Here is a 15,072-nt window from a genome sequence, read left to right on the forward strand (position 1 = left end):
ATGTTATCATTATGCTCCGAAATAAAAATGATCAAAGTTGAAAACTGGGATTACCCCATTTTCTCCCCAATAAATTGTTTATATTATATATATTTAAACTAATAAGTCGTTAAGTTTGTTTTATCTGAACTGAGGCTAAGTGATAACGGTAAGTGAGGTAAGTGACTCGGCGATAATAATATTACACACGTCTCTCTATGAAAAAACGCAACTCTTAGAAGATCACAATAGGTAAAGCTCTGCTTCTACGGTCTGTCTCTTAGTAGTAGGTAGAGCTCCTTCTTATCACAAAAAAAAAAAAAGATTTTTAGACTTAATTCAGCTCTAAATGTGGAGAGTAAATAATGCGAGAAAATTCTCAGGTATTGTTTAGAGTATTTCCAGGGAAGTCCAGCCACTCCTCCTATTTCTACCTCCAAGCATTACTAGGTTTAGGTTTTGAAGGGCAAGGGTGCTGGTGAAATTACAGGCACATGGGACTTTTGAACTTATGTCTCAGGGTGACAGGCGCGGGGACAGGGTAGTAATGCAACTGTTATGGATAGGCGCGACGCTTTCCAGCTGGCGCACGACTTGTTCGTCCCGGCACTTTGTATCACAAAAAAATATTTTTAGACTTAATTCAGATCTAAATGCGGAGAGTAAATAATACGGAAGAATCGTTAGGTATTGTTTAACGTATAAAAATTAAAATCTTAACTTTACAATAAGTAGTCGTATATCTGTTTTTTTCAAACAAACCAACGATTCGGGCCCTTTACCGGTCCCATGGTGGTTGTCAGCCGTGATCATGGGGTATAATACTTACGTGAATTATACTTACACTTATCTTGACCCAAGCTGTCATCATACTGTACATTGTTACGTCCACTGAACATCCTGTATTTTATTTTAAAAAGCTTTAAAATCCTTTTTTTATTATTCCAAGTGACGAGACGAACAAGTCGTGCACCTGTTGGCAAACGACACGACAGTCGATAGCAGTTGCAGTGCCACTCAGAGCTTTAACTTGAAAAGATCTGTGATTGCCACCGCGCCCGTCACCTTGAGACATAATTTGACAAGTATGGAACTAGTGTCTGTAATTTCACCAGCATTCTTACCCTTCAAAACTGGAACGCAGTAACGGTCAAGTTACTGATTGGCGACAGACATAGGTAAAGTGGAAGTACTTTCCTGGACCAGCTCTTTCACAAGGTGAAAAACCTTCTTTACACTGCTTTTAAATTAATGACACTTTTATTTATTACAACATTTATAATTCCAGTGTTTATTTATATGTCTAACCTGTGCTAAATATGTATTAAGCACAGGGTCAAGGGCACACTAAGCTTGTCATTTAAGATTTAAATTGAACTGTAAGTGGTTTGCGATGATAACATGCAACGATCCGTAATCTAAGGTGTCAAGTTTGACATGCTCTTGACTATACCTTTGAGTAATTTACCATATAAATATTTCAAAATATTTTTTTATTACAGCAATATTTTACATGACCAAATATTAGCTTTTATCAGGAGTAATCGAACTTTATAGAAATAAGAAGCTCAGTTCATTACGATTTGTTTGTGTATTGCTATCGGCTTCCAGTTTGAACTGAACTACGCTGACTAAAATCAAGTTCTTCATGAAGGTTCATTTTAAACTAGACATTTTAAATATTTTATGCACGTATTAACACATTCGGTCAATCGCCCGAAGACTGTACGAAGCACGTACGTGGTCGTGAATACAATACGTATCATGAGACTAATGAAAAAGTCAATAGATGTCTTGTTTAATGTACTTTTGAAGGTTATGGTATCCGTATGCATTATGTAATACAGTCCATTTCAAATTTTTCGTTTTCTTAAGATATTTACTTGAATTTCACTCACACACTGGTTTAGTAAAATATATTTACTAAGTATAAATTTAATGTGTAATTTAACCTTATGTGTATTACCTTACCAAATTGTATTTAATTTATATGTTACCAAACATTACATGAAATTACACAGACAAAAAACACACAGAAACATACGCATAAAATAACAATACACAGACACATCGCGCGCCCACACATTTCATTTTAGTCATGTCTACGTAAGTAGCTTAAGTTTAATAATTTATTGTTACTTAAAAATTATTTTATATACTTTTTAGTTAGTTGATACCATGTATAATTGTTTGTTATCCTTTAAAAATAAATAAAAAGTACTGTTAGGCATTGGTCGCACAAACAACGCATTACGATTCGATGCAAGTCGTCGCTTGATTGCTGATTTTTCGTAAATGGACCCAACAATCGTACTGTTAAGTGCAAATGTTAACTCTATTAGACGTAAAGAACAGTGTTTGTTTTAACATGTTTAATATGATATGAAAATGATATGAAACGTCACAATGACAAAAAGAAATCTCAAATATTAAATTTTACCATTCCTTCAGAGTGTTAAAAACATTAATTGATAAAAATCAATCTTAAGCCAATAAATATAAGAATTATTTAAGGTTATAAAAAGAAAACAATTGCATTTTGAATTGACATACACGACTCATAGTAATTTTTTGTTAAATGCATCGACCTATACATAAATGAGAAACCATAAAATTCGACACTGACTCTACAAGAGACATAATTAAATTGATGAATGAAGCAATCTTCTTTACATAAATACTTAAATATTATTGAAATAAATCAAACCCAACAAATCAATTATTGAATTGAACCATAATAACACCACGTTTAACATCATGTATTGTATGTACCTTTAAAGGGTTGTACGGTGCCGCAATCAAAACAGGATATTAGAAATAAGATTCAAATTGGAAAAAATAATAAACGTGGTGTAAAGAAATCTTGACAGTACTCACTCGAAAGGTCTGTAGGAGGCCTGTCCATGAGGTACGCTCGATTATAGAAAGGAAAATAAAATTCTAACTCAGCTAGAAGGCTTAACAAACAAAAATACTATACCTTAATTGCTCTTAAGAAAATTGATTTATTATAGACACAGTCGTGTGTAATGAAATATAAACATTGACACATTTTCGAATATCCATAAATAATACTTATTTAAAAAATAAAGTACGTTTTCAAAATAAGTGAGTTTTGTTCAAAAATATGTAATCGTGACACCATTTTAATAAAAGGTATGCTTTTATTTCAGAATAAAGTATACAACCCATATATAATTAGTGAAAGCGTTTTTATTTATGTATCCATATCATTTTCGTAAACATTTTACACTGCATTTTTATTAAAATGCATACAAATACAAGGTAAATTAGGGTATAAAAGTCCAATGGGGTAATTAAAATTGTTATCGATGGTACATTCACTATGCGCGCGTGCACTTAGGTGAATAAATTAAATATAGCAAAATAAAATTTGAATCTTAACGTAACCGAAGAGCTCTGCTTATCTAATAGCTTGTATATCCAAAAGCCGGTATAACATTAGGGCAAAACATCATTTAAAAACGTAAACAAACGTTGACATTCAACTTGCAGAGACTGGAAGACCTTGATTACTATAGCCCTACAGTTGTTCACTGATTTAATAAAAAATACTAGACTATCACAACCAAGCGCCCTTAAACACCTTATTAGTATCTCAGTATGGTTCAATATCCAATCTTAACGAAGCATCTATTAGGATCTACTAAAATAAGCAAGAACAAGTTCATACGTACAGCTTGAATATGTATCCAAACATGTTTTTACTGAAAATGGAAACTGGAAAATTGTTAAGTTCAATATGTCTGCTCTTGGCATTACTTGTCGTATTGCTGGTTACGTTTTGATGCAAATAAATAATACTTCTTTTTCTTATCGTCATCACTATCAATTTTCACATCACTAAATTGTACGTGTAGACCATTGATAACACTGATCACGTTAATACAATCCGTAAACACATAAAACACTATTTCGATGAATGACAAAGATTGTATCCAGTCTCAACGTGTTAAAGGAGGTATTTTGTTTTGGCCCAAATTGTCTACCGAGGTACAGGGTCAAGAGCACGTCAAGCTTACTTACTTAAATTTAAATCCAACTCTGTGACGCTTACGATAAGAACCGTCCAAAGTACAAAGTGTCAGTCTTGACGTGCTCTTGACTGTACAAGTTATGTCAAAAATTTCTAATATCATTTAAGAAAGGATTAATAGATTAAAGATTCGATTAAAAGGATTAATAGATTTAAAGCTCAGAGTGACACTGCAACTTAAAGCTTAAAAGCTTGGAATATAGTATTTTAGCCAACCTGATTAGTAATTGCAATAATATAATAATAATAACAATAATGGACTCGTAATGAATTAATAGATATTTTTTACAGACCTGCAAAAGATGATTAGACCTATTTTGTTAAATAATCCCGATAGCTGGATACCTACCATTTGAAACATAGACATTGCCATATATAATTACAATAATTATATATCGTCTGTTTAAAGGTCATTTAAATGTTTTAACGATAGTTTTGAGTGGTACAAGTGATAAATAAATTCTCTTTTATTTTTTTATGTCTTCACCGATTTTTTTTGTTCACTAATGTGTGTAATAAAATATATATATATATATATATGATATTTATGGAGGTACATGTTTTCGGCACAATTATGTGGAAGGATAAACGCATCCCTTGAAAAACACAGCACAATCGAAGAAGATATAGAAACCACAGTTTCTAAGAAAGATAATAAGATCTTATGACAATGAAATGATCATAAGGCAAGGTGATACTAGTAAGTAAGGCAATAATATTATTACGCATTAATACTAACCACGTGCAAGCAGACAGTCTGGCGACTGAAACCAGAGTCTTTGTTTAACACAGTCTCACGTCTCGGTCCCAGCTTCTGAATAACACTCTTTTGTTACTCAAGGACTCGAAGTCGGCCTTTGCAAATATTGTTAAACATGCAAGTGTTTATGTTAAATACTCGCATATGAAGTGATGCTGTACTGATACGTTTCTTGTCTTTCTGTCCTTTATTGTGTGTTAATAATGTTGCGAGTTGTTCATATACCTATATTATTGATTAAACTTAGCCAGTCATTGCACACTTTCATAAGAAAGAGTAAGCAGTGGCTTACTTATTTACAATGGTACTTACTTAACGTACAAAAATCACAATGCTGCTGGACTAAATTGTTATCGTAATTGTATTTTAACGTAGCAAATCGTTTCTTTGTTTTAATTTTCTTCTTAGTTTATTTGTCACCTCAGTACGTTTAAAAGTATATAAGAAGTCGAGACCTATTCCAGTGCCGTTTATATCCGGTATTTAATGTTCTTTTACTTGTAATATATATATTCGTATGCTCATCGAAATAATAAATTAATTTTAAGCATGTGCTACAAATTTCAAATGTAATTCTTGTGAAGTTTGACAATTGTCAGCAGCGGATGTCCATGTAAGAAGATGGAACCTGAAAAGCAACATGTAGTGCTGGGGTTTTTTTTCATTGGCACTAGATTCCACATTTCCGTAACTGTTAATTGTTAATTTTTTTATTGTAAATGTGATTATGAATAAATATCTCATTATTATTTACAGTCACGAATTGCACATTATTGAAAATGAGGTTCTTTTTCAATTACTTATTTACATCAATGGCTTTTTGTCAATTTCATAATTAAAAAGAATAATTAAAATTAGGTAATTATCATTACATAAAAAAATTACCTTGATCCCTAGATAGTATTTAAGTACGTGTATTATGAATAGTTTTACAATTACTCTGGTTTTGAAGATTAAAGGTACTGGTGAAGCACAAGGGTCTACTTATGTCCTATGGTGACGTGCGCTATGGCAATGCCCTTCAGATCTTTGCCGTTTGTACTGCTGGCGTAGCGTATTGTATACTATGAACCTATACAACATACTAAATTAGATTGAGATTTTAACATCATCGAGTCGCTGGTCAGAAGACATGTTTGCCATACTAATTATAATCCACTGATTGTAGGTATAATAAATCAATAGAAGATAATAATAATATTGTGCCAGTGAACCATACAAGTTACCTGGTCTCGAATGTAGTAACAAAACTTTCTCCGGGGCACTACTCGGAATAGAAAAACCGGGATAAAAATTAGAAAAGTACTTTCGTAAATTGGTCTTACCGTGAATTGAACCAGGATCTCCTTATTTCTCCTCAACATTGCCCATTGTGCAGTTACAAATTAATTAATAAATTTATAAATTTTGCTTACAGGAAATGAAACTATTTTTCGGATACAAATTGCGTATGTTTAGTTTCTCAAACAAACCACAGTGAGCCAAAGTCAGCCGTGACCATGGAATGTTGGTTTGTTTGATTCCAATAACAATCGAGAAGACCTAAGAATTCGATAAGTTCTGCTTAGTTACTAATTTGTTATACGCACTATGTTACTTCAAAGAAGATAAATTTGATGAAATCTCCATCTTCTACGACAAGCAATACAAAGCACACAACAATTATAGTAAACACATTAATCTAAAAAGCATTACTGAAACTTCAAACAGACACACCATTAGTAGCGAATGCCATTGCAACAGATCACGACCACCAGCTGCGTGTGCGTATGTGTCACTATTATACTATAGAAATAACTGGACCAAACTCACTAGACTTTACGGCGACCGCGACCGAAATGGTCAGCATATATTAGTACTTAGTAAGCTTTAGAATGTTATTACTTGCCTTTTAAATATAAATAGCTGTAATTCCAACGTCCTTTGTTAACATGAAAATACATTAACTTACAATCTGTCCACACATACATGGAAATTTTATTTTTGTAGCGATTCGAATACGTTATGTCACCTTTCAACTGACAAATACTTTGCATTTTCAAATGAAACATTCTTAAAAGCAATTTCAAACTTTCACCTTTAACGAAAATACTTCATTTAGGGGACTCTCGTTTAACCTGAAATTAAAGTGTCGAAAATCAATGTCTCTGTCATCCTGTTAGGAGGGAAGAGCATTAGTCATGTTGCTAACTTACATTTTTTGTCAGACTGGATATTTTGGGTGATTCTACTGTTAACTTAAAATAACTTTACTTTCAAATACAATGACAGGTTAATTGATTTCTAATTTTGTATGTAAACAACTACTAATTTGTTTGAGATACTTTAACAATATTTATTATATTATATTTTTTCCAAGAAAAATAAGACGATGTTGTTGGTTGATCTAATATTACTCTATATAAATGTTCAATAACACCGTAGCTTGTCAACTTATTATAGAACCGAACTAACGAACTAAATTATAGGTGGAACAATAATCAAGTTCAAAAATAATTCAACACACTCGAAGAAACAAAACATTCAATGACAAATACTACTTCATAAATCTTGAGTAGGTACCTATCCCCAAAAATAGTACAATAGAGCCGCGAGAAACAAACTTAATCTCAACTAAAAAATCTTCTGAACTTAAATGAATATTAATATTGCGGGGACAAAAGGCACCCTAATTTAGGGTAGTCCAACTACATTCAAATAAGTCACAAGACAAAATGCTACTTAAAACTCGACGACTCGACATTTAAATTAATGTTTCTTTTTTTACCAACTTTTTTCGAATTGACAAAAGATGCCCCTCAGTAGAGAGACGGCCAATAAATTTGAGAGTAATTATAGTTACGGGCATTTTGTTGAAAGGCAATTTGAGTTAAGACGAGATCGAGTAGTTAAATTTATTGGTAAAACAATAAAGTTAAGGGTAAATCTTTTTCAAATAAGCCTGACTTATCGTTGTTTCTTTCTTCTAGCTTTATTGTGGGGTCAACAAATCATAACAGATATAGTGTATTTAGAAAAATCCCCTTCAAACGCTTGTAAGTAGAAAACATAGCACATAACCGATAATTTCGTTCATTTACTACCTCAGTTCCACTGTTATTAACAATTTAACAAATTAATGACTTTTTAAAGGAGTTTATAAGACTTTAGAGTCTTTCAGGCTTTAACCAAGGTACAATCTTTAGAAGTTAACTCATATAGATGTCAATTTTGCTCGATGGGAGTCGTAACATAAAATGTAACGAGAGAAGCTAAGCTTGGTAAGAGGATCTTTGTCTAATGTTCTTTGGCAAAGTTTCAAGCTGCTGGGTACGTGAAAATGTACGAATACATAACATACGTTTTGATTGTAGCGATCAGCAAAGTTTTATAAGGTAATTGTTGTATCACCACAGTGTTAGCTTATCACTGCCTTACTGTCTTCAATAGGAAATTAATTGTCCGTATGTAATAGGCCCCTATTCTATATTTATTTAAATATAATATCAATTAAAAAATAAAGGTGATTCGACATGAAATCAACAAAATAAAAATGCCGTAGTATCATGTTGTATAAATGTTGCTGCAACAAAGTATACGAGTACAATCTAAAAAGTCACCTGTATTAACTGAAATGTTAAATAACGCTGCAAAATTGACAAAACTGCAGCAATGTCTTGAATAACGTTATAATAACAGTTTACTTTGTTTATCTAACGATAGTTTAAGGCAAATGATGCGTGGTGAAAGTCGTTACATATTTTCTTTACTTTCATGGGTAACATGGCAAAGTATTTACTATAAATAATTTTTATATTAAATATCTACATTTTGTTCATCCTTTTAAAGAGTGTTGCTGAAATTTGGAAAATTATTACGATAGTAAATAAACTAGTGAAATCGTTTTCAACTTGGGAAATTATTCGTTTTTTTCATAAAAACCTTGAACAATACATATATTACCCCAAGTATAGGAGCTAAAAAACGTCTCTCTGTAATTGGTGGTGATCACAGAAAGCTATTAATATGTTTTATAGGGTGCTTCACGTGAAATGTATATAGTAGCTTGTTATAAATCTCTTAAGCCTCGCGCTGTTGAACTTAGTCAAGATGTAATACCGAAAATTGTTCATGTACATGTTCGCAGTAGTGCTTTTTTATTTTATTTACAGTTGTTTTAAGTCTTAAACGTAAAACTAAAGAGGGTGTATATTTATTTAATGTTTATGTGCTTTGTGAAGTAAATCATTCGTCATTGAAACTTATATTTACTTACAAACATCTTATTTGTTTAAATTGCATACGTGTTTTATAAAACAACGGGTTACATTTAAAAATACCAAAATATTCTCCATAAAGATGGCATATTGAGTATTAAAAATGACCGGAGGTGAGCCGCGCGTCGCGCAACCAAAATAGCAATTTTAATGTAGCTGAATACTGGCAACAGTTGCCATTGTACTCTGAATTTTTTTTAGACAAAGAAATAAAATGAGTTTTTTTTAAATATTGTTTCATTTTACTTTCAATGTAGTTTTTTCGCAAATGTATTAAAAAACGTCGTTTGATACACGTGCGGATTTGTCTTTTTCACTTGACTCGAGTCTTGACACTCGCCTTTGGCTCAGACCAAGATTCCTCGAGACTCGTGAATAATGACTTTCCGCACTTGTATCAAAAATGGCTACTATTGTATACGACTATAACTAGTCGTAATATAACAATAAGCATCGTAAAACAAACATATTCCTTACCTATTTTCGGCAACATGGGAACCTTTTCCGTCCACTTGAACTAATATTATTCTAATTCGAGTACTAGTTGTCGTAATAGCTTCTTGAGCATTCTTAATGCTTAACAAGCACCCTTGAGTTGTATTTTTAATAAATGTTTGGATATCATTAGTTTTAAATTGATTTATTTTTAGGCGTGAGAAAGTTTTGGTCAATACATGTCTTGTCTGGAATGGCATTGTTAACCGACTTCAAAAAAAAGGAGGAGGTTCTCAATTCGACTGTATGTTTTTTTCGTATGTACGTTACGCGATAAGTCCGGTATTTGTGAACCGTTTTTGATTATTATTTTTTATAGGAAAGAGAGTACCTTCACAGTGGTCCTGTTTAGTTTTGAAAAAAATCATCCACCTCTAAGGGTGGCTGTTCACGCATGAAGACTCATTTTTATAAATAGCGCCTAAATTTTATTGTAAGGAGCAATAATTTTAATGGTTCATTTTGCTATTCTCCAATTCAAGGCGTTTTTCTCTCTAAATATACTTTGAGTAGTGAGAACCAATTTTTATTATCTCCTATGTAAAGTTCCGTATAGTGCCGAACTAGGGGATGAATCCGGGTTTGCACACTTTCTGGTAACCGATGTCAATACAACTTGGCAATTAGATGTAATTCCACGTACTTTTGAGGTCGCTTTTTTTGGTACCCTGTATTGAGATTATTTCAGAGTGTACTGTCATCACAAGCCGCGTGCCAAGTACGATTACTGATTACATATACCATCAACTTTTTACATAATTAGAAGTAGTAGTGAAGGCCAATCTTTATAATTATAACTTAAATTGAGCTGTTTATACAAAGATGTTAAAGGCGACTCAAGATTTCGCAGGAATTACTGTACACACTAAAGCAATTATAAACATATAATATTTATCGAGTTTGTTGATTTTGGAAAACCAACGTTTCGGGTTCTTTCCAGGTCCCATAATCATGGAAGACCCGGAAATCTTGATTTGTTTAAAAAACAAATATATGCGATTTAGACTCGAAAAGAAATAATTTAATTTACAACAGAATTAAATAAGTGTGCGCCAGTTGCGCATACATATAAGCCGCGCTGTTATTTTCTATGGAGTTACCCTACGCGTTTTGTTCTACTAGGCAATTATTAACATTTTGGATATATATTTTAAGCTCTCGCCGCTCTCATGACCTAAAAGAATAATTTTGAATTTTTAAATGGGATAGGCGGTAATGGCACAGTTGGCTGGTGTCAGGGCCTCAGGTTCAAAATTCGGCGAACAATACGTATCGTATCGAGCAGCTTATTATTATGAAAAACTAGTGCAAACATACGCTGCAAAGCTGTTGTACTGGTTCAAACCGACTCTCTATTACTAGAACAGTGCGTAGTCAAGACGTATCTTACAAGTTATCATTACGTCAACTGCACAGCGCGTGTGTCGTACTACTTGTGCTACAGAATGTTGCAATATATCATTAGTAGGCAGAAAATTGTAGTCTATGGTGTAACTTAAGTATCAACTTAAACTCCAAGTGTCAGTTCAGATTTCATTTAAATGATATATAAGTCCCCAGTTTTCTGCGTACGTTTAATCACATCGTGTGGCCTTAGAAGACTTATACGCTTTGCATCAATTTCGTCATTATTTTTTGAAGAATCTTCATTGTTATCTCCAAATGAGAACATCAGATCTAAAAGCATCTATAACGAACGTTCCTCAGAGCGCGTTATACCTGAATGAATAGGCGAGATATTAGATTTTAGGAGGTGAGGTTGGGAGTAGGCGCCCACTCGCCCGCAATCCGCGAACAGAAAAATAATATTGATGAAATAAGAACATGCAGAGAAAATTTTGACACAGATACGACGTCGACAAGAGCCCGATGGCGACTGACTGGTCAGCAGGCGGCGGCGGCGCGGCGCAGCACCTCGTTAAACCGCTGGGTAATTTTAAAGTTTAGGGATAAATATGAATTCAATTTAATAACTATAGGGCTTTAGTTGAATACCAAAACGCGGCAGGTTCTCTGCAGTACTCAAACAGAAATGTCTCCATATAAAATTATGTGTAAAGTTAGATATTTTATTATTAAACAATTTGTTTTCGACATTTAGTTTAGTGTGTTTTCGATATTTTATATAATCGAGTAAAATACATACTATTGTGTAATAAATGGCGTATTCTTTAGATGTTATCTTTAGGTGTATGGTATATTACTGGAAGTTCGTTATTTAATACTTAAAACATTTCATCTAGCGAAACAGTTTTTCCCGCTTCTCCCTCGCCAACTCACTTTAAGGTGCAGTTTGATTGTTTCCAAATAAATATAGTTTCAATTAAAATTGCATTTTTCAATCATTTAGTTACGGTGCCTATCTCGTTGCGCTATTCTCAACCGAATGCTCCAATTACATTTATCGGACATATTTCAACAATGCCTTTAAAAATGCTATTAATTATTATTTTTTATACAATACCAAGTGACGGGACGAACAAGTCGTGCGCCTGGTGGTAAGCGACATGTCTATATATAACATTTGCAGCGCCACTCAGAGCTTTAAATATAGGGGCACAGCTACCTACGCCTGTCACGCTGAGACATAAGTTAACAAGTCCCATGTGTCTGTAATTTCACCAGCCCCTTACCCTTCCAAACCGGAACGCAGTAATGCTCACATTACTGCTTGACGGCAGGAATAGATAAGGAAATTAATCCATCAATTATTGTGTACACATGATGTTTGACTGTATCAAGTCACGCTCAGTTATACACTCCTAAGCTTTGATGCCGATGGTAGTTAAAAATGACTTAAGAATACTGACCAGGACTCTCACGTGGCAATGTGGTTATAATAAGTACACGTCTAATGCCGAGCTAAGCAAGATTGTATTTTGTGCCATGAAGCGTGATAGCCATATAAAGGGCTTAGAGTACTCACTTCTGGGTAAACAACTCCCATAGATACAGTAGTTAGAAGTTAAGAAAATCATACACTCTATGTGCGATGCGACCTCCTTCAACGTCATCCCACATTTTTATCACCCTCCTTTCTGGTTCCTTGCCACTTACTTTTGCAATTTTGAATCGTTCTCTAATTCCTTTTCTTCGTTATTCTTATCTTGGTTCGGTCCGCGTCACTTTCATCAAAATTCTCGAAGAACAAGGACGTGTGCATCCTAAACATCAATTCTCAATCATGCAAACCTCACGTATTTTTACTGCTTATAAAGCATTGGATATATATATACGAATTTAGGCCCTATTGGGCCTTCCGTTCCCCTTATACCCTTTACCGAACCTTCATTTAATTTCGCCAAGTCTGTGCTACATCTTCAAATCTGTTGATCTTGGATTAGTGGAGATCATAAGAGATATATTACTGGTTCTAGTGACGTGGGGCAATATAGGCCCTGCATATGCCGTAATAATAATAGTAATATTAGTAATATTTAGTAATATTTTTTAATAATAAATTTAACTTAATAAAAATTCATATTGTTAAAATAAAATAGTTTGTAAAACATAATGCAGCGTAAATTGGAATGTTTCTGTGTAAAATTAAAAATAAGGTATTTAATTAGTAACTTTTGTAAGTATGGTGAAAAAATATGGTGGTTTACTATAATATTAGACATAACTGATTGATGACTTTGCCACCTCAGTCAACCGTGACTATAGGACCTAAAACGTTGGTTTGTTTGAAAAAACATATATACGCGATTTAAATGCGGAAAGATAGTTTCATTTCCTATTTATCTTTTAGGTCATGAGTGACAAAAAAATATATAAAATTAGAATTAATAGAACATTAATTATTGAGGCAAATAAAAATATTTTCAGAATTAAAGAAAAATGTACAAAAAGATCTTGTGACTTAAATCTCGCATAAAATACGGTTATTCATAAAAACTCGCACCATCTATATGTAACAACAATTTGTTTTTAAAAGAGTTACGATTTTAACTAATTTTAAAAAAAAGGAGAGAGTTTTCAATTCGACTGTATTTTCTTGTTTCGTGTGTATGTACGCGGTTACTCCGCAATTTGTGAAGCGATTTCGATAATTCTTTTTTTGTTAAAAGGGAGGCTTACTACTACTGTAGTCCCAATTAAATTTGAAGAAAATATTTCATCTCTAAATATGACAAATTAGGGGATGAGTTTGTTTTTCGGATTTCATCCACTTTCCGTTATCTGACTGCAATAAAACTTGAGGTCAGTTTTTTTAAAGTTACAATTATTTTATTGTACACATGTTATTAGTCTTATCTCACGTGTTAAAGAAAGTTGGTCATATTTTTAGAATTAATTAGTCGAAACATTAACAATTAAATATTAAAGAAGCTCATTAAAGTTGCATTATAGTCACAATATAAGTATATATAAAGATATGCAAGTACATTTCCACATTACGTTACATTGCGCAGTTCACAGTCCAATTTGAAAAATAAACCAACTGCATTAAGTATTTCGTACAGACCAAAATAGCCCATATTTGTACAAGATACAGTTTAATACAAAAGCATGTATTATTTAGTGGAGATAATAATATAATGGGTTGGAATTAAATGCGGTAATCTACTGCATTTCTTGCAAATATTCCTAGGATTTTTAATCTTGGCTAGTGATGGGAACGGATACAACTATTTTTTGTTTTTTATTTTATTATTATTAATACAAAGATCGAAAACTCAGAAAAAATTCCTTTGATCCGGCCGGATTCGAACCGACTTCTTCTAGCATGCCTAGACGCTATACCAACTAAGCCACGGAACGAACCAGCGCACCTCACGAATTTTCTATGTGCTTGAGTTGTGTCTTTGTATTTGTTTTTTCAACGACTTTTTAGTCGTAGCGCCATCTATGAGAAATCTTTGAAAGATTTATCACCCAGTTAGTACCTTTACAGCTACCAGTCCTGACGAGAGAAGTCGCTATTCACTGCGTTTAAAATTTTTATTGAATTGTTATTCAATTATTTTTTTGTGAAATAATTACTCCACTAGTTTGTTATAATTATTAATACAAAGATCGAACACTCAGAAAAAATTCCTTCGATCTGGCCGGATTCGAACCGTCAAAACGTCTTCTAGCATACCGTGCCATTTTTTTGCAATTTATTTTATTACTTACGTTGGACAAATTTCAATTGTTATGAAATAAAAGTAACTGATACCTAAATAATAAGGAGTTTTTTTGTAAAAAAAATTCTCTTATCTCAAAAGTTTACTAATTCATTTTCGCTGCATTTTATTTGCATTGGAATTACAATTTACATCTATGTACCAAGTTTTATTGAAATCGGTTAACTGAAAGTGAGTGAAATTCACTAAACCAGATTCATACCCTAATTTTCCACCTTTACAATTGGAATCTTTTCGTCAAATTTGAATGGGACCACTATTGAAGTACTCCTAACCTCCTAAATATAGTCGCTTTCCTTTCTCAAACTCGTATCTTAAAGCACAAAGTTACTGAAATGCAAAAAAATTGTATATAAAAATTTTGCAGCCTGGTTTCACATCACATTTCCTTCA

General features: G+C 32.9%; 1 protein-coding gene across 2 annotated transcripts in view; it reads right to left on the reverse strand.

The window, feature by feature from the left end:
• LOC113227651 overlaps nt 1-15,072 on the reverse strand; it is a 100,764-nt gene that overhangs the window by 51,908 nt on the left and 33,784 nt on the right. The window lies entirely within an intron of this gene.

The sequence above is a fragment of the Hyposmocoma kahamanoa genome, unplaced genomic scaffold, assembly GCF_003589595.1.
Source record: "Hyposmocoma kahamanoa isolate Upper Pololo Valley unplaced genomic scaffold, ASM358959v1 100021, whole genome shotgun sequence".
Lineage (NCBI taxonomy): Eukaryota > Metazoa > Arthropoda > Insecta > Lepidoptera > Cosmopterigidae > Hyposmocoma > Hyposmocoma kahamanoa.